This window comes from Schistocerca gregaria, chromosome 1 (genome assembly GCF_023897955.1).
Source record: "Schistocerca gregaria isolate iqSchGreg1 chromosome 1, iqSchGreg1.2, whole genome shotgun sequence".
Classification (NCBI taxonomy): Eukaryota; Metazoa; Arthropoda; class Insecta; order Orthoptera; family Acrididae; genus Schistocerca; species Schistocerca gregaria.
This window is the reverse complement of record NC_064920.1, coordinates 356,210,416-356,230,773: the sequence shown is the minus strand read 5'-3', so window position 1 is coordinate 356,230,773 and position 20,358 is coordinate 356,210,416. Positions and strand designations below refer to the sequence as shown.

Here is a 20,358-nt window from a genome sequence, read left to right as displayed (position 1 = left end):
TGCCAAGAGAGTTACACGATTTCCTATGGAAACTAAATTTTTATTAAGTTCAGAAAATGATTGTTAAATACTGTACATATCTCTGATTTATCAGTAACGGAAATATTTTTACTATGACCTGACTATATCATCGACCTTGTGTTGCTGAGTGGGCAAGACACTTCCTTCACAACTGGCCAATGGTTTTAATTTTATCCTGTGAATTAGCTATTCTATTTGCATTACACATACTTTTTGCCTTCCTAATACCATTTACCTTACAATACTGTCTAATGGGAACTGTAGCTTGATTGTGACTACTTCTAACATTTTGAAATAATTCCCACTTTTTCTACACAATATCTTATGCCACTAGTCAGCCACCCAGTCTGCCTTTTACCCTATTTAGAAAGTTGTTGTTCCTTGACAAGGTTTAAAAAAAACTCCATTGCCATTGGATTAGCTTTCCTACATAGTTTGTAATTATATGTGACATTTGTTTCAGTACAAAAGGCTTTTAGTGTTAAAATTTGTGCATCATGGTCTGAGAAGCCTTTTACTAACAGAAGAAATTATCATCATAAATTTACATTCGGATGGTTGGGACACAGACTAAGATAAAGCGACAATAGTATTACGATGCATACTTTGGAACAAAGTAAAGTAATAATATTTCTTAGTTTTAAAGGCTCTTGGTTTAAGGAACATGTTCGTCAAGTATGAATTGTGTATGTAGTAAATGATACTTCCTAGCCTTTACTGACTAGGGATTTGTATTCTATGAAGTATGCAGACTATAATGTTCAACACATTTCTCAAGCAGAAATTAAGCTTTCCCCAGCGTGTTGTATGCTCCAATAACTAGCAAGAATGCAGTCAGATAAATCTGTGAAAAACTTAACATATTTCCACATGTCATTTTAAATGCATGAATTGGAAAATGGCTTAAATTGACGGGGAGGGTTGTGTGTCGAAATTGGTGATTTTGGTGTTGTTGGTCAGCATTCCCTCAAGTTATTCACAATACATGGCTAATTGTTTGCTTGTTCAATGGATTATACATGCTGTCACTATAATGTCAAACGAGTTAGTTTACACTTATAATGCCCTCTGACCACAAAAATGTAACAACATACTGACCATTTCTGCAAATGCCTTTCGCATTAGTCCTTTCCACCAGTAATTCTGTCTTATGCACAGTGATTAGACTTTACTACGGTCAAACGCACCCACGTACACTCATTATACACTGTTGAAAATTCTACAGTGTAGGAGCAGATATAATGACTTGGTTTGTGACTGACATTAATTTTGTTGTGTGTTACATTTTTGCTTATAGTACTGTCAAAATCGCAATAAATTAAAATTAGTGCAATCAGTTTCAATGAGCTTGTCTTGACGTAGATTTTTTTTTTTTAAATGACAACTGCCAAATGTCTTCACAAAGCAGTGTTAGCTGTTCTCGCCTTTCGACATCTTGCGGACTAAAGCTACGGAGCAGTGGACACAATGTTGTCAAAACGTGAAGATGTTTCTCATGACGATTGAATGAAATCAATTTTCAAATTTATTATATCTTTCGTGGATGTGTTCTTATAATATGATTTACTGTAGGCAAACAAATGTGACTTGTCCACTGCAACTCCGTTCGGCAACGTGGACTTTGGTTGCCAACTTTGCGCCAGCGTGCATGTGCATACGATTGGGGACCGAAAAAAATTCACATCTGAATTCTGCCTCAAAATACGAAAAAGCAAAATTACTAAATAGACGGTATTTCATGGCGAACTGTATACAGGTGGAATATTTATTAGAGATAGTTTGAAATAGCTTTATTTGCCGAAATATTTACATCGAAAATGCAAGCAGTTATTGGCGAAGCTAAACTTTGAAAGATAATGTGCATAAGAACCTACTTGCAAAAAACAAAGTGGACGAACTTAACCATGTATCAATGCGGCATGCCAGTTATGGACAGTTGAATGGTCTTAAGATACACGTTCAGTAATGCAACGCAATACTCAGCCATAGGACCAAGCTTCTTATGAGAAAGAAACACATACGTTTCTTTGTTAGCTAAAGCTCAAAAGATATAATAATGAGGATAGTTTTAGCGTGGCAAATTAGGTGACCGATGTCTTGAACTGCAGTTGCATTGAATACCATAGAGGTCGGACCTGAAATATGTCGTTGACAATACTCTGCTAACTTCAACAAGCACGAATGATTTTTGTTGTGCATTGATCATTATTTTTTCTTCTTTTAAAATAATGAAGCGACTAAACTTGGCTCTTCACGGATTTCGATTACGACCCTTACAACACCAGAAATGATCAGCGATCCCTGTGTCAATTCTGCTGTAGGCAGCTGCCAACCGAAATGGAGGCAGGGTTTTCTTCTCTGCACAGCTCATTCCTCTGTGGGACTGGGTGTTGTGTTGTCCTAATCATCATCATTTCATCCCCATCGACGCGCAAGTCGCAGAAGTGGCGTCAAATCGTGCACCAGGCGAACGGTCTACCCGACAGGAGGCCCTCGTCACACGACATTTCATTTCATTCCTCTGTGTGACAGTCAAAATTCTAGTTAGTTTACGGTCGCGTCCATCTTAGACTATAGCCTATATAGCACCAGCTCTCTGCCCTATGGCGATTGGAAAATAAATAAATAAAAATCTAACGTTTTTCGGCGTCGTTGAAATTCTTCCCCTAACGTTAAAAACCTTGTTGACATGCGTTCGTTCCTACTTCTATTCTAAATACCTTGTGAGTTCTATCTGTAGCGTTGTTAATCATGGCTCGTAAGGCTATGAATGCCCACAGAAGGTCAAAATTAGTAGTCTGTAGATTTATTAATCTTCAAAGTGGGCGGGAAAAGACAACTAATGCCCAGAAACACCTTATATCGTACGCGCATTCACTTAACTGGTGGGAAAATGCTGCTTTTGAAAAGAACACTCATTTTTGAAAGCAAATACAGCCATTTCGGAAGAAAAAGGTGTTGAAGTTTTTGCAAACGCAAAACATTCCAGTCAAAAAGTTTCCAATCAGCACTTTCTTTACAAGTCAGTTTTGTGTCTTCACTCATGTAGCGTAACAACTTTTTAAATTTGTGTTTGTATTTACGAATAACGAAAATAGATGCGAATTTCGACAAAAAAGATAGAATTTTGTAAGAAACAGGTGCAAATTTTGCCAAAAGTAGATGCTACGTTTTCCGGTCCCTACGCATCCTTTCCCACGCGTCCCTACCGCCTCGCCTCTAGGCGCAGAAGTGTCTTCCTACTTGGTGCAGGCTATAATTTTCGAGCAAAATTCATCACCTTGCAGGAGCACTGATCTAAATCTATGTTTCGCTTCAAAGAGTAAATGGAAACAAGAACGAGACAGCACTACTGGGCACGATAACAGTGACTTTGAAGCAGTAAGTCATAAATGACACTGGTTTTTGATGTTTCGTTGCACTGTTTGACCCAAAATATTCAATAACAATAGAAAAAAGGGTGTTTCATTAACAACCAATAATTGGACTTCGCTGAATTGTGAGGTTGCAACTGGTGATTTCATTAACAGCAACAGGTGCCGGAAATTTAAACCTCTCAAGACGTTCCCTTTTCCAGAAGTACTAAATATCAGCGATGCTTTAGACAAAGGGTTTCAAAGTAGATCATAGAACAACAATTAAAATAAAAAAGTGGCAAGCATCATAACCGACAATGCCAGTAACATGACAGCAGCTGTATAGCTTATTCTCAGCAGCAGCACAGATAAGCAACACATGTCTTGTTTAGCACACACCGTTAACTCTGTTATGAAAAGTTCTTTGAACAGTAACAGTAAGCTCTGCATGTGGGAAACGGCCAGACAAATTGTCAGTTATTTTAAAACAAGTTGCAGCACCAGTGGTACACCAACACACTATGAGAGCCAGGATCTAATGAAAAAGTCTGTAAACAATTCAGGAAACTGAAACGTGATGTAACACTGTCTTTTATATACTAAAATGCGTACTGGAGCAAAAGAGATACATTGCAGCCTGTTGTATTCCGTATTCAAACCCCCACAACTGACTAGTGGCTAATTTTGAACGAATGTTTAAGTTTGCTGGAGGCCTTTTGAACTGGTAACAAGTGAAATCTCAAATGAAAACTATACCATTCTTTCGAAAGCTATTCCTGTAATCAGACACCTAAACCTAACAGTATGCAAAGGAACATGAGCTACCTACAACAGTGTAAGAATTAACAGCAACAACTCACTAATAGCTTGGATAGGAACAATAGAAAAAGAGAATATGCAGTTGCTGCTGTGTTCATCCTAAGGTTCAAAACATTGCCATTTATGGATCCCGTTTGTCCACACAGTGCCGCTGCAAGGCCTAATTCCACAGTGAACACAAGTGATGAAGACATCAATATCTACTCATTCACCCACTAACAACACTAGCCACAAGTAAAATTTCGAACAAAATGCCTAAGTTCCTCATGTATATAATAGAGGGAAAGATTCCACGTGGGAAAAATATATCTAAAAACAAAGATGATGTAACTTACCAAACGAAAGCGTTGGTATGTTGATGGAGACACAACACAAAATTCAAGCTTTCGCAACCAACGGCTGCTTCTTGAGGAAAGAGGAAAGGAGAGGGAAAGACTAAAGGATGTGGGTTTTAAGGGAGAGGGTAAGGAATCATTCCAATCCCGGGAGCGGAAAGACTTGGCTTAGTTGGGGAAAAAAGGACAGGTATACACTCACTCGCACACACATATACATCTGCACATATATAGACACAGGCAGACATTTGTAAAGGCAAAGAGTTCGGCCAGAGATGTCAGTTGAGGAGGAAGTACAGAGGCAAAGATGATGTTGAATGACAGGTGAGGTATGAGTGGCGGGAACTTCCCGTTACCCATCAGGTCTCAACCTCCGCTAATTTCAAGTTGCCGCCGATCATACCTCACCTGTCATGCAACATCTTTGCCTCTGTACTTCCGCCTCAACTGACATTTCTGGCCAAACTCTTTGCCTTTACAAATGTCTGCTTGTGTCTGTGTATATGCAGATGGGTGTGTGTGTGTGTGTGTGTGTGTGTGTGTGTGTGTCTGTCTGTCTATATACCTGTCTCTTTTTCCCGCTAAGGTAAGTCTTTCCGCTCCCGGGATTGGAATGACTCCTTACCCTCTCCCTTAAAACCCACATCCTTTCGTCTTTCCCTCTTTCCTGATGAAGCAACCGTGAGTTGCGAAAGCTTGAATTTTGTGTGTGTGTGTTTATTTGTATGTCTATCAACATACCAACACTTTCGTTTGGTAAGTTACATCATCTTTGTTTTTAGATATAAGTTCCTTATGTGTTTCTTTCAATGAATAAGTTTTCAACAACAATCTAATGAAAAGTGACCATGACAACTTACACCTTGAGATTCTATAATATTTGAAAGAACCATACCTACAACACATGGAGAATACTATACAGGTTTGGAAGAAAAATGGGAAAAGTTACTGAGTCTAGCTGTCGCAGAAAAAAAAAATCTAGCAATACCTGCAACTTCTGTTCCCAAAGCAGGCAAGTTATAAACAAAGAAGCACACTCAAAGGTTATCTGGTTAATAAAGTCAAATTTCGACGAGATGCTATACAAATTTTTTTGGACTGGTGCTGCCATCTGTTGAAAACCTTACCTTTGGACTACTTGTTACCATCACTCTCGAAGTAGTTCCCATCTACACGTACATACCGGTCCCAGCACTTCTGCCTCTGGTCAAACACTTTCTGGAAGTCCTGTTCTTTGAGGGTGTTTATCACTGTCAGCGATGCTTCTCGAATCCTCTCTAGAGTGTTGAACAGATGGCCTTTCAATTTTTTGGCATAGCGCAGAGTCACAAGGTGCCAAATCTGGCGAGTACAGTGGGTGGGGTACATACGCCATGTTGTTTTGTGCCAAAAAGGTCCTGATGAGCAAGGATGTGTGACAGGGCACATTGTCGTGATGCAGCAGCCAGTCCCTCGATGCCAAAGTTCGGGCCGTCGTCGCTGCATGTTTCCACGGAGCCGTCTCAAAACGTCACAGTAGTACGCAGAATTCACTGTTTGGTTGGGTGGGATGAATTCTTTGTGCACAATTCCCTTGGTATCAAAGAAAACAATGATCATGCTCTTCTCCTATCTTGCTTCTTTGGGTCCTGGAGAGCCCAGGCTCTTCCACTGAGACGACTGTTGCTTTGTCTCTGGGCCATAACCGTAAATCCAATTGAATCATTGCGTGGGTCTCCATAGCACTTTTCCCAAGATTCGCACAAAATTTGATACACATGCACTGTTCTGTTCGCAGATCCATTGTAAAATCTGCCACACCCCAAACACAGAGTATTACGGAAATCACTGTGGACATGCAACACGTCCTCCCAGCTGAATGCCACTCTGCACACTGACTTATCAGATAAGTAACTCTTGCCATCTAGTGGTGCAAAGGTCTACTACTCCTACTTTCCAGATGGCAGCACCAGTCCCGAAAATTTTGGATTCCACCTCGTAGCAATACTGTTCTTTTTTCTACAGTAAGTAAAAGTATGTAGGCATTTTCTAGGTTTAATAGGTCACACATAAATGCGGAGTAAGGGTTTTCTGAGAAAACACTACTACTTCAATACAAGTTAATTAAGATAGTACACTTAATACCTATCACTCTGGCAGTGATCAATGTAAAAATTAGTGGCATCTTGACATATGGCATAAAGTTTCTTTCTTTTTCCAGCTAATAGTTACAAATGAAAAATTCATCATTTGGAGAGCGTCACTTTTACACTCCCTTCACAAATTTCTGTCATTTTTTTCCTTATTCAATAATATATTGTGTGGTCAACTTTATTGAAGATATTGAAATATCTCGAAAACTATGAATTGTATCAGAGAAAGTGAGCCCCACTCTCAGTGGGAATGACACTGAAGTGAAAAATGCCGCCCCCCCCCCCACCTCCAACTCCCATCTACTCACTCCACAGAATGGAAAGGGGGGGGCAACTTTAAAATGTTAAATTATACTTTTTCTTTGTTGCAAACTAGGATTCCACAGGAAAACTATATAGTATTGACCAATGATTGACGTTACTTTTTTGTGTGTGTGCCCAATACGTTGTCAGACAAAGCATGGCCAAAAGCAGTTAAACTTTTACATATGCTTGTCACAGCTCTGCTTCACACTTTCATCCCCACTGATCTTTCTAATATGGATTACCTTAGAAAATGTCAGAGAAAATTAGAGATAAATCTACCAGTAGGTTATGGGTAGGTATGCTCATCTGTCCTGTAACAATCATCTATCTCTTTGTAAGATCACAAAGAGAAGGAGACGACTAATTGTTAGAAAAAAATTGCTTAAAACATATGCTTCCGTACTTTTTTGCAGCTGACCACTAGAATTATTCATTATATACAACAATTCACCTACTAGAAGTGGAAAATACAGTGTCAGAAAAAACAAAATTATTCTAAGAAATGGGCACATGTATGTTGACACGTACTCGGGTTTCGGAATTCCGCACCTCTTGACACACTTAAAATACATTATGGGAGAGTGGAAGGGGGTCATGTAGGGACGACACTGTCTCCTGATCAAATAGATGGAGGCACATATGAAATTAAGTATCTGTGTCAATGGACCCAATGTTTGAAACATCAAGAGGAAGAGTAGCCACTTCTTATACAGAGACGGGTGTTTCTAGATAAATGTTAGATGCCCATGACAACAAGAAAATACAATTTGCTCTCTCACAACATAGGTATCCTTTGTTAGTTAACAAGATGTTACAGTCAACATTGTCACTGGCCAGTAAGCTGATAAAAGAATAAATGTTCACAGTGCGTTAACTGTTGGCAACTGCTTTCAAAAACGAATTACCTACTTACCGACTTTTTCATAAAGAAGTAGCAACCATGGCTATAACGAAGAAACACATTACAGTTGGGGGAAATGGTTCAGGAAAGATATACACTCACTTATTCATTATGTCTCGACAAAAGAATATGAATTTATTAGCATTCTTAAATATGGACTACCTGCATTTCCACTGTCATTATTTGATTATGAATATGGTAATATGCAGAAAGGAAACAAAGCAGTTCTGCTAAAGAAACTTGCTGCCACTTCTTCAGTAGATAACTTTCCAGACGGTCACCTCACTGGTGGCAATGCTTTGGTGCATCATATGAAATGGGCAACTGGTTCTAATGTTTCCATCCTCCGGTCCACTGTGATAAATGCTGTGAAAGGAGAGTATGATACATACATGGTTTTTGGTAATTATGAGACTCCATCATTAAAAACCATGAATGAGGAAGATGACAGTCTGCTGGTGCTGTTAAACAATACTCCTGACATTGACAACAGCACTTCCTACACAAAATATTATTGCTTTAATCAACACTCAAAATAAGGGATAGTTTATTGATTTGCTATGCTCCATCGAATATTGAGGTAATCAACTACATTTGCCAACAGGAGTAATTATTCGCTCATGACAAAGCTGATGTTACACTATGCTCTAAACGTGGTTATCCAATGTGGCGAGAAGAAGATATACAGGGTGAGCACAGAGTCTTGCACTGATTATAAAAATTTATAACATAATAACTGTTTGACATAAGTTACATTTGATGCCGTTACATAGGTTAGTGTTACTAGTTTTTTTAAAGACCACTTAACATTAGTAAACCTCAACGTGTGCTCCCTTGGTAGCACGGAGAATGTCGAGGCGGTATTTCAGTTCCTGCCAGGTGTTTCATAACACGTGTTCTCTCACAGTACCCACAGCAGCTTGTATCCTAGCCTTCAGTTCATTGATGTCAGCAACAGGTGTGACGAAGACTCTGTCCTTGATGTAGCCCCAGAAAAAAAGTCAAGGGGTATAATGTCTGGAGAGCGAGGTGGCCAGGGTGTTGGACCGTTCCTTTAAATCCACCGATCCGGACATTTCTCCCCTCTCAAGACATTACGCCCCTTGACTTTTTTTTTCTGGGGCTACGTCAAGGACAGAGTCTTCGTCACACCAGTTGCTGATGACGACAAACTGAAGGCTAGGATACAAACTGCTGTGGGAACTGCGACAGAATATACATTACGAAACACCTGGCAGAAACTGGAATACTGTTTCAACATTCTCCGAGCTACCGAGGGAGCACACGTTAAAGTTTACTAACGTAAGTGGTCTTAAAAAATAAATAAATAAATAAAATAGTAACACTAACCTATGTAACGGAATCAAATGTAAATTATTATGTCAAAAAGTTATTCCATAATAAATTGTTATAATCAGGGAATGACTTCGTGCTGACCCTGTAAATTGTTAGTGACCATATAGGTGTGCTTGTTTTAACACCATACTTTTATTGGAAACAAACACTTTTCATAGTTTTTACTATGAAGCGATTTAATGGGCAGACAGCTGACATTAAAGCAAATGTTAATAATCTGGGTGACAAGTGTACGAATATGCTTGAAGTAATGCTTTAACAGGATGTGATTCTGTCTATTACTCATTCCAGAAATACAAGGCTGGTGCATGCATCATGTAGTACAGAGGTGCAGATCTTGGCTTGGATTTACTAGGCAATATGAACATCCATCATCACCAAATAATGAAAGCTGAGTATCAACTTTTTCCCCCATTTCTCTATACGGACAGCCCTTGTGAATCAACGACTCAATTATGAGACCAACTGTTTACAAACAAAAGAGAAATATCTTCTAATTTGAAGTTACTTCCGCCAACAAATGAAGTCCTGCAAAAAAACCACATAAAACAAGCTCAAGTGCAAGTCATTTACTGGAAATCAGCAGAGCAGTTGTCGCCTCGTACATTGTCACAGTGACTACGGTTGAAAAGTGGAAAATATTTCGTGCACACCCTTAACTGGAATGGGCTTTGTAGGCCCTCTTGAATTGGCGGAGTTAGTAGCAAGTAGATGTATAAAATGTGAGTGAAGCAACTGTTGTTGCAAATCTTATAATCTATTTTGCACAACATACTGTAAATGTGGATCGTCAGAGACATGAATATTGTTGCAACCATCAGAGGTAGCATGGACAGCATCAGTAGTGATGAAACTGATGTTGAAGACAACATTCTACACATCTAAGGAAAAGTCTGACTGAATCCTTAACATATGTGCAAAAAATGTAACATTAAACAAAACAGTTTTGACTTGATGCTATAACATAACATGCAAAAAAGGAACATTAAACAAAACACAATGAAGGCAGTATTTTAACATATTATTTTATCATTCTTGACAAAGTTTCTGATGTCAGACACTGTACTGTTCTGGTGTTCAAAAATGGAATGTAGTCAGACATCTGTAACTTTTCAAAGAAACCAATATTCTTTAACACCTTGCAAACATATTTTCACATCACAATTGAAGACTTGTTACACACTTTGTAGTATTAGGAACAAACAAAATTTATGATAGTAAGCTATGAACTACAGGAATACCCAAATTTCCAGTATCTTTAATGCCTTGCCAGTTAAACTGACCACTGACAATAACCCTCATGTCAGTAATAGCAACGTCACTTAAAAGGTTATGATTTGTTATACTGAGATGGAAAATTATCAGATCTAGGACAAGAAAGTAGTAATTGAAAGTAACATGTCAGTAAGAGTGCTCATGATGGGAATCGTATAATTCAACTTCTTGTATCTGAAATCCCACTTCAAGTGTCGTTCCTTCACTGACAGAGACTATTTAAAACTTTTCACAAATCCATAATGTGAATAAAATTTTCTCATTGATGGTGAAAAGTGACAAAATATGAGGGTCATTCCAAAAGAAATGACTCCTATTTTCAGTCATGGAAACTACAGAAGATACATAAATCACAACAGAAAAGATAAATAGAGCAATATTTCAGTTACAAACTGTCATTTTTCCACAGTCACCACCATTCATTATGCACTTTGTCTGCCCCGATAGCTGAGTGGTCAGTGTGACAGATAGCTGTCCTACGGGCCCAGGTTCGATTCCTGGTTGGGTTGGGGATTTTCTCTGCTCAGGGACTGGGTGTTGTGCTGTCTTCATCATCATTTCATCCCCATCCAATGCACAGGTCTCCCAATGTGGCGTCGAATGTAATAAGACCTGCCTCCCAGCCAATGACGCCAAATGCTCATTTCCATTTCCATTACGCACTTTTGCTAAAGATTAACCAAAGCCTGCATGCCGCACTTGTAAAAATTGGAACCAGCTGAGGCTAACCACTTCCTTACAGCTTTGACAACCACACAAGTCTTTAAAAATGTCCAACACGTATTCCATCTTCCGGGGGCACAAAGAGACAGAAGTCTGAAGGTGTTAAATCAGGATCATACAGTGGATGTGGTAAGACAGTCCAGTCGAACTTTGCAGCGAGTTGCGTGGTCATGAAACTGGTGTAGGGCAAGGCATCATCATTTTGCAGGTGAAAGTTGGTCTTCTTCTCTGGCCTTACCCTGGAAATTCATGCTTTCAGCTTAGGCAGTGTCATCTTGTGGCAACTGAATTGATATTTCTCCAGGCTCCAGGACATCCAAAGGAACACCAATTTCTTTTTTGACGGAGAATTCGCGTATCACCATTTCATAACTGTCTTCTGGATTTCAGTTTGTAGTGAGACACCACGTCTCATCTAATGTGACAATACTATTCAGAAAATTGTCATCTTCAGATTCATAATGGTTCAGCAGGCCCCAACAAATTTCCATTAAATAAGTTTTTTCTTCTTCTGTAAGCATATGCAGGACCCATCTCTCACAGACTTTGAACCAAGAAGTTCCAACATTGTTTCCAAGACATTACAGTCGACATTCAGCTTTGCACACATTTCTCTGTTCACTATCCGGCAATCAGCACGGATGAATTGATCAAGACACTCTTCATCGCAGGGGATGACAGCTGCGCAGGGTCAACCGGGCCGTGGCTTGTCATGCACACACACCCTTTTCACCACTTTGGAAGTGCCGTACCCATAACCACACATTATTCACCTCTATTGCATCGTCTCCATACACTTTTATCAAGTGTTTATGGATTTCAATCAGTGCAATTTCTTCGGCAGCGAGGAATTAAATCACACATCACTGTTTTATATGTGCGTCCACATCAGACTCCATTTTGGAATGCTCCTCTGCTGGCGTCAAATACCACAGAACAACAAAATCACCTGCAAATCAAACAGGAAGGTTCAAGTGTTAACACAATACCATTGACATCTGGTGCAGACATAGAAGGCCAACACGAAAAAATAGGAGGCATTACGTTTGGAATGACCCTCTTAACTTGTATGTGAGGAATCTTCTTCTTGTCACAAGTTTGGGTTATTTTTTGTCTAATTACTATTGTTTGTGTTGCAGCAACATTCATTACATTTAATAATAACACCCGAACTAGAGCCATTAACAGGCCCGTACTGCCAAGAGCTAGGTCACAGCTGAGAGAAAATGCTGCAACTTTATAAACTGTTCTTTAGTAGAGATAAACTACATTTAGAACAGCACCTTTGTTAAAGTGAAATCTTTAGTTCCCCCATGTCGCTGGGGGTAATCATGGCAATACTGTTCTTATATTACAGAATAATTGACAGTGCCCACATCATGAAACAATTCTGATGGTTATATAATGTGATATTATAAAATAAATTTATAGTTCCTTGAAAAATTGCCACCCATTAAACTGCATGGCAGGACCGACAGGAAAACTTTTTTTTTTTTTTTTTTTTTTAATGTAGTTGTGTGTATACAGTACAGTAGGATGAATGCATGATTAAATTTGTGGGCGATTTGCTTGTATATCATGTGAACTGCCACCTTTCACAATACCAATGGCTCTACATGGTGCAACATTAAATCAAACTGAGCTTGGATGATAGAAACTAGTACGTCATTCCACACTGCTTCAACTCTAAGCCAAAGTTCATCAATCTTGATGGCTAACAAGTATTGGCATACCAGTTAGGACAGCATGGATAACACACCGACTTATAAGATTTGTTGCACACATGGAAGCAGACACCACAAAATTCAATGAAATTACTGAAATCTCTGCCTCCTAATTACACCTTTTCAGACAGCTTACAGAGTGTGGGCAGATCACCACAAATCTAGCATGCAAAACCTGTCTGCTGTTTGTTTCGTCTAGTGCTTCTCATCATTGTGAAAATTCTAAAATGAGTGATATATATTGGTCATTTAGAATTTCTGACTTTTTGCAATATGTAGAAGTCAATTATGTCTGTGGACAGCAGCTACTTATTCTTTAATTCAGAAAATGAGATTAGCTCACCCTTGGTCGAAGAGGGAAAACAGCAATAAAAACAAGTTTTTGCCATCTCTTTATTGGAAAATTTAAGAAAAGTAAATAAATCTATTCAATGTAGGAAACCTTACTTGCATCCTTCAGAACGGTATAGGCCGACATAGTTTTGCAGGTGTTTGGTATGCTTTCACTCAGTAATTGCATAGACAGTACAAGAGAAAAATTCAAGCTATTTAACTTCTTCCTGTTGCGTGAAATCAAAACACTACTGTCAGCTTCTGATGAACTGCAACTTCCTTCCTCATAAAGTATAGTTTTACACTGAAGCACCAAAGAAACTGGTATAGAGAGACATATTCAAATACTTATATATGTAAACGGGCAGAATACAGTGCTGTGGTCAGCAATGCCTACACAAGACAACAAGTGTCTGGTGCAGTTGATACATTGGTTACTGCTATTACAATGGCAGGTTATCCAGATTTGAACGCGGTATTATAGTCAACACACTGGCACTGGGACATAGCATCTCTGAGGTAGCGATGAAGTGGGGTTTTCCCATACGTCCATGTCACGAGTGTACTAAAAATATCAGGAATCTGGTAAGACACCAAATCTCCGGCATCGCTGCGGTCGGAAAAAGATCCTGCAAGAATGGGACCAACAATGGCTGGAGGAATCATTCAGTGTGACAGAATGTGCAACCCTTCCACAAATTGCTGCAGATTTCAATGCTAGCCCGTCAACAAATGTCAGCATGTGAACTATTCAATGAAAAATCATTGATCGTTGATATGGGCTTTCGGAGCCAAAGGTCCACTCGTGTACCTCTGATGATCCCACGACACAATGATTTATGTCTCGCCTGGGACCATCAACACCAAAATTGGACTGTTGATGATTGGAAACATGTTGCCTGGTTTCAATTAGTATCGAAAGGATGAACATGTATGAGTGTGGAGACAACCTCATGAATCCATGGACCTTGCATGTCAGCAGGGGAATGTTCAAGCTGGCGGAGGCTGTGTAGTGGTGCAGGACATCTGCAGTTGGACTGCTGTGGGCCCCCTGATATGTCTAGATACAACTGACAGGTACTTAAGCATCCTGTCTGATCACCTGCAACCATTCATGTCCATTGTGTATTACGACAGACTTGGGCAATTCCAGCAAAAAAAAATGTGACACTCCACATGTCCAAAACGACTACGGAGTGGACCCAGGAATACTCTTCTGAATTTAAACTCTTCTGCTGGTCACCAAACTCCACTGACATTAACATTACTGCGCATATCTGGGATGCCTAGCAACATGCTGTTCAGAAGAGATTTTCACCCCATCGTATTCTTACGGATTTATGGACAGCCCTGCAGAATCCATTGTATCAATTTCCTCCACCACTACTTCAGACATTAGTCGAGTCCCTGCCAAAACACGTTGTGGCACTTCTGCGTGCTCACAGGGGGCTTACACGATATTAGGCAGGTGTACCAGTTTCTTTGGCTCTTCAGTATTATTAGCTTGGGCACTACTAGAACCTAAAGTGAGAAAAATACACGCCAAATATTAACAAAAAATCAGTACTAAATGAAAAAAAAAAAAAAAAATGAAAGATGTCTCATGTGTATCTTAAGATATGCTCAGAAGTTTAGAAACTACAAGACGGAGTAAATCTCACCTCGAATGGAATCCAAAAACAGTTAAAAATCTAGCACGGAGTGAATATGAGAGCTACGAAATGAAATTTCAGCACAAAGCGATTACATAGCTGGGCAATTGAATATACAGCTGCCAGTGACAGACCAAACTTGTGACTTAATTTTTCTGTAACCATAGAATTAAAGTGATTGATAATTAAATTACATATTAATACGAAAAACTTATGATTTTTTCCTCAAAGTTCTCAGAAAAAAATCTACACTGCAGACTTGAGCAGCACAGACAGGTTTTTCTTCCGTTCTCTCTCTGTTTTGCAGGAAGTTGCAAATGCTGCTCACCACAGAAGAAATTCCACTGTTCGAATTCTATTACCTAAGCTGAGTTTAAAGCATTCTCCAAGAGAGTGTATCCGCTCGCTGACCAAAGTTTTTTCCTAAATTGAAATATAGTGAGCCAGCAGTAGACTGAAACTGTGTAGGTTATTTATTGCATGCACATGTCTGTGAAAACAAGGTGCAGCATATTGACAGCCTTTAATCACACCAGCACTAGTAACCTGCTGTATGGAAATATTTTGTAACTCTTCAAATGGTTGCATTTCAGCTTTTGGAATTAAAATACCAAGAAGAAATATGAATATGCATTTTCAGGCACATAAGCAAAGTAGTACCTTGACTTCCTGTATATTACCATCAATATGCATTGCAAATTTTTGCACTGAGCACAGCTCTTTGCTACTCACACTAAATGAGTTACAGCTCAAACAAGTTGACAATTTTCCCCATGTGTTTGGTGTTTCAGGCCTACCAGATGGCATGTATGCTATTTGTTGTCCCGAGAGGGCTACCCCATCTTTGTTTATAATTCAGGCTCATCTGAGCTTTTTGTCAGAGTACCACTGAATCTTGATGCCAGAAGCATGATTATATTTATTATAGTCTAATGAAGTATGCTTTAGGGTAAGTTCTCACACCAGGCATTCTTATTTTCCCTCTCCTCCAGTTAGTACATGTTGAAGGTCAAACGGGTACAGTGTTTGAAAGAAGTGTGACACACACACACACACACACACACAGGCGCGCGCGCGTGCGCGTTCATGTATTACTGAGGATTTTAGTAGTTTCTTCTTTAGATAGAATCAACACAATTCAAGCAGACAGACAACAACAATCACTTAGGTATTGGCAGCAATGAGCAGTTTGTCAGTGCATGTTCATGCTCAGTGTTGAAATTTGTTGGCAGATTAAATCCATGTAGGACCTTTTCCTCTTGCATGCAAGTGCAAACTATTCAATCTCTATTCACAGCTCACCCTCAAAGTTTTACTTCTGACATTATCTCTTCTCCTATCTTCAAAATTTCACAGAATTTCTCCTGTGTACATTGTGGGCTAGTAGTCTTGGAAGAAGGGATACTATGGAGAATTGGCTAAGCCACAGCATATGGGATTGTTTCCAGAATGAATTTTTACTCTGCAGCAGTGTGCAAGTTGATATGGAACTTCCTGGTGGAATGAAACTGCCTGCCAGACTGTTAGATTATGTGATACTACATGTATCCCTATGTTACTCTTCTCTAGAGGTCAGCTGTGAGACATAGCTAGGGTATATAAAATAGTGTAAACTGATAAGGATAAACGTATAAGAGCAAAAAAATTCCAGTACACATGGGTTCACAAACAATCCATTTGCAAGATAACTGCGAATGTGTAGTTAGGACCTGTCACTTACCTCATGCGAAATATTGCTCTAGTTAGGATAAATGTATTTGAAATGAAAAAAAAAAAAAAAATTAGTTCCCATCTAACTGGGTTCAAATCTCAACCATGTCTACTGTAGGAAGAATTTAGTAATACTTCAGCATGTTATTTGTTACAATTTACTATACACTCCCATCTGTTAAAGTCTTCCACATGATCTCACATTTAGATGCAATACTGCACTTGTCTCTGCAGTGTGGTAGGACTTCACTCAAACACTGGCAGATCAATCTGTAAATCTTGACCTCCATTTCTTCATCCTTATTAACAGGAGAGCAGTCAATCCACTTTTGTAATGATGTGAGGTAGAAAAATCAAGAGGATTGAGGTAAGGTATCTTTGAGATTGAGATACAAATCCTCCTCAAGCAATCTATCTTTGACCACATTGGTGCTTTAGAGGACGTCTTCCATCAGCAGCAAAATGTGTGCCATTATGAATTTACCATATACCTCAACTGTGGACCATATGTGAAATTTGAACACCATTACACAGGGACTTAATCGAAGAGTTTACTTTTAAATACATTTGTACTAAGCCTGTACTTCAGTATTAAGTCAGTGACAGCTAATAACACACAATCATCTTGCAAATGGCTTGATTCCGACCCATGTTTACAAGAATGTTTTTATTTATTATTGAATATTTTCACCTTTACCAGGTTCCACTAATAATTATGTTACGGTCCATGAGGGTCCAAGTGCTCTCTCAACTGACCTGTTTTACCCAGTATTTTATAACAAAATTATTACAGACAGTCCACATGAATTGGTAGTGATAACTGCCCACAACAACAATACCCAATATGAGAACGAAGTCTCATATTGAATAGATGTATACAAGCAAACTGGAGAAACGCATAAGCAAATCACTAAAGCGTTTTGTAACATAATAAAATATTGGGTATTGTTGAATAAAATATTCTCGGACTTCTTGCCGCGTCAAATCTTGGTAAAACCTCGAGCTATCGACGATATTCACCACCATCGTCATTGTCAGGAAACTGACTGGCTAAACAGCCCATCTGCTTTTCTTTGCACCAGTACATCTAGAAACGGCAGTTTTCCCTCTCTCTCTCTATCTCGGCAGTGAACTGAATATTCGGGTGCACACTACTCATATGTTCCAGAAAATTCTCGAGGGCTCCTGTGCCATGCGGCCAAACCAAAAAATTCGGCTCCACTCCGTCCATCTATTTTTTATCGTTATGTGGATGATACGTTTTTGGTTTTGCCGCATGACGCCGTTTCTAGATGTACTGGTGCAAAGAAAAGCAGATGGACGGCTTGGCCACTCTGTGCACTGCAAACCAACGCACACACATCTATATCTCGACGCTAAGAGTTTCCATCATCCAGCTCAGAAGAAAGCCGTTCTAACTACATTGATATATAGAGCAAGAACTGTGTCTGACAAAGACCATTTAAATTCTGAAATTAATCACCTAAAATACGTATTTCGGAGGAACGGCTATGGTTCATGGGATGTAAAGTCAGCGTTCTGCAAGAGAAAGAAATGTGAAAATAATGATTATTCGCATGATGAACAACCTAGCGTGTTTCTTCCTTTCTTCAGTTCTATTTATAGTAAAATAGGCAGGATCCTTCGTAGACGAGATTTAAGACCGATCTTTTGACCTCCAAGGAAAATCAAGGGGATGTTGCGTCCTGTGAAGGACTGCTTCGGTTTCAGGATTCCTGGTATTTACAAAATTCCTTGTGAATGTGGAAGTAGTTACATCGGTCAGTCAGTCCGGACCATTTCCGATCGCTGTACAGAACATCAACGTCACATTAAAAATAGGGAGCTGGAAAAATCGGCAATTGCGGAGCATAGTCTCACTAGGAAACATAAAATTTTGTTTGGTGAAACAAAAGTTCTGTCTCAGGCCTCCACATACTGGGACTCTGTAATTAAAGAGGCGATAGAAATTAGAATGTGCGATAACAATTTTAATCGTGACAATGGTTACAATCTAGTGGTGCATGGAAGCGAGCGCTCGATATGGAGAAGCGTCAGAGAGATTCGCCGCGGGTCTTCGATACTCCGGGAGCGATGGCACCACCAGTGCAGGCGTTGACAACATCTGTGACACCGTGACGTATTCGCTGTCCAATCAGGAGCCGTCCAATCACAAGCCGTCCTGGGGCTACATAAGGTCCACCACAGCTGCTGTTTAGCCAGTCAGTTTCCTGACGATGACGATGGTGGTGAATATCGTCGAAAGCTCGAGGTTTTACCAAGATTTGACGCGGCAAGAAGTCCGAGAATATTTTATTCAACAATACCCAATATTTTATTTTGTTACAAAACGCTTTAGTGATTTGCTTATGCATTTCTCCAGTTTGCTTGTATACATCTATTCAATATCAACATAAGTACTTTTCAACTATAGAAAAAAGAAGGTTCTCTAACACATACTTGACCTGTGTGTCTCCGCTAATCTGGTCTTTTACGTCTCTTCCATTATCTTCCACATCCTTCCTTCCATTCCAAATTACATTCAGCATTATGATTCTGAAAGGAATCTGGCTCTGTTGTTCCTTTCCCCTCTTCTTTTCTCATACTGCCACAATACATCTCATCTGAAAGCACTTCACTGATATATTTGAATCTCTCTCTCTCTCTCTCTCTCTCTCTCTCTCTCTCTCTCTCTCTCTCTCTTTAGTCTGCAGTTTCTTATACTAAGGGAGTTCATCACTAACTGATATGAAATTAGTGTCAGTTACATGTTGCTATATGACAATGTCCTGGCAAATGTGCAGTCCCTCCTACTTCAGTGAAGTGCCTTCTAAAGGCACCAATGGATTTACCTTGTTGACACCTTATAACTGAGGTAACTAGTGTTCCAAATTTTTTGAAGTTATAAAATCCCAGCTTCAGCTCTCCGGTGTAGTTTACTACTAATTTATTTTTTTGCATGAGGTTTGGATTTTAGAACGCAGAACTGCAGTATTTTATTGTGCATAAGAAATATAATAGGTATTCAGTGGGGATGTAATTTGCTTAGCAATTTTAAATAGCTCGTACATTGATACACTTTGACGTGTCCAGTTTCCATCTAAACTTTCATACATCAACTGTGCATTCCTTATTATCCAGCACATTGATACAAAATGGCTAACCAGAATCCTTGCAGGCTATTCACAATAACTTGGCCATGTTTAATTATGAATTACATTTGTTTACTGGATTTTACTGGCAAGTGATGATTCAAAGTTATCACGAGAGGATTTGAAACAGTTAAGTTGCACACTATCAATGCAGAACAAATAAATTTTACTGAATTGCACCTCACTTCAAAGTGACACATACATGATACTATTCAGCAACATAGTCACCCAGCCTCTGCAAATGGTCAGAATACTCTATCAATCATTCAATAATTTGATGACAGAAATCCACTCCTAGGTCAAGGTTTTATATATAATCCCCTGCCCAGCCCTGACCACCCCATAACTTCTTTTTTAGTTCATTGAAAAAATGACAACTGCCTTGTGCAAGATCAGGACTGTATGGTGAATCAACATCACCTATGTCTGTGTGGGCTTGGTCAAACTGTTGCCACTGTTTCATTATGAATAGATGCAACATTGCATTTGGTTCATACACAGCCAGCATTTAACAATGAATTTGTGTGCAATTTAGATGTTTTGTCACAAGAATCATATTGTTA

At 39.2% G+C, this 20,358-nt stretch overlaps 1 protein-coding gene across 1 annotated transcript in view; it reads right to left on the bottom strand.

The window, feature by feature from the left end:
• The window catches only part of LOC126345620 (guanine nucleotide exchange factor DBS-like), a 350,102-nt gene that overhangs the window by 287,806 nt on the left and 41,938 nt on the right, over nucleotides 1–20,358 (bottom strand). The gene's annotated exons all lie outside the window — the stretch shown is intronic.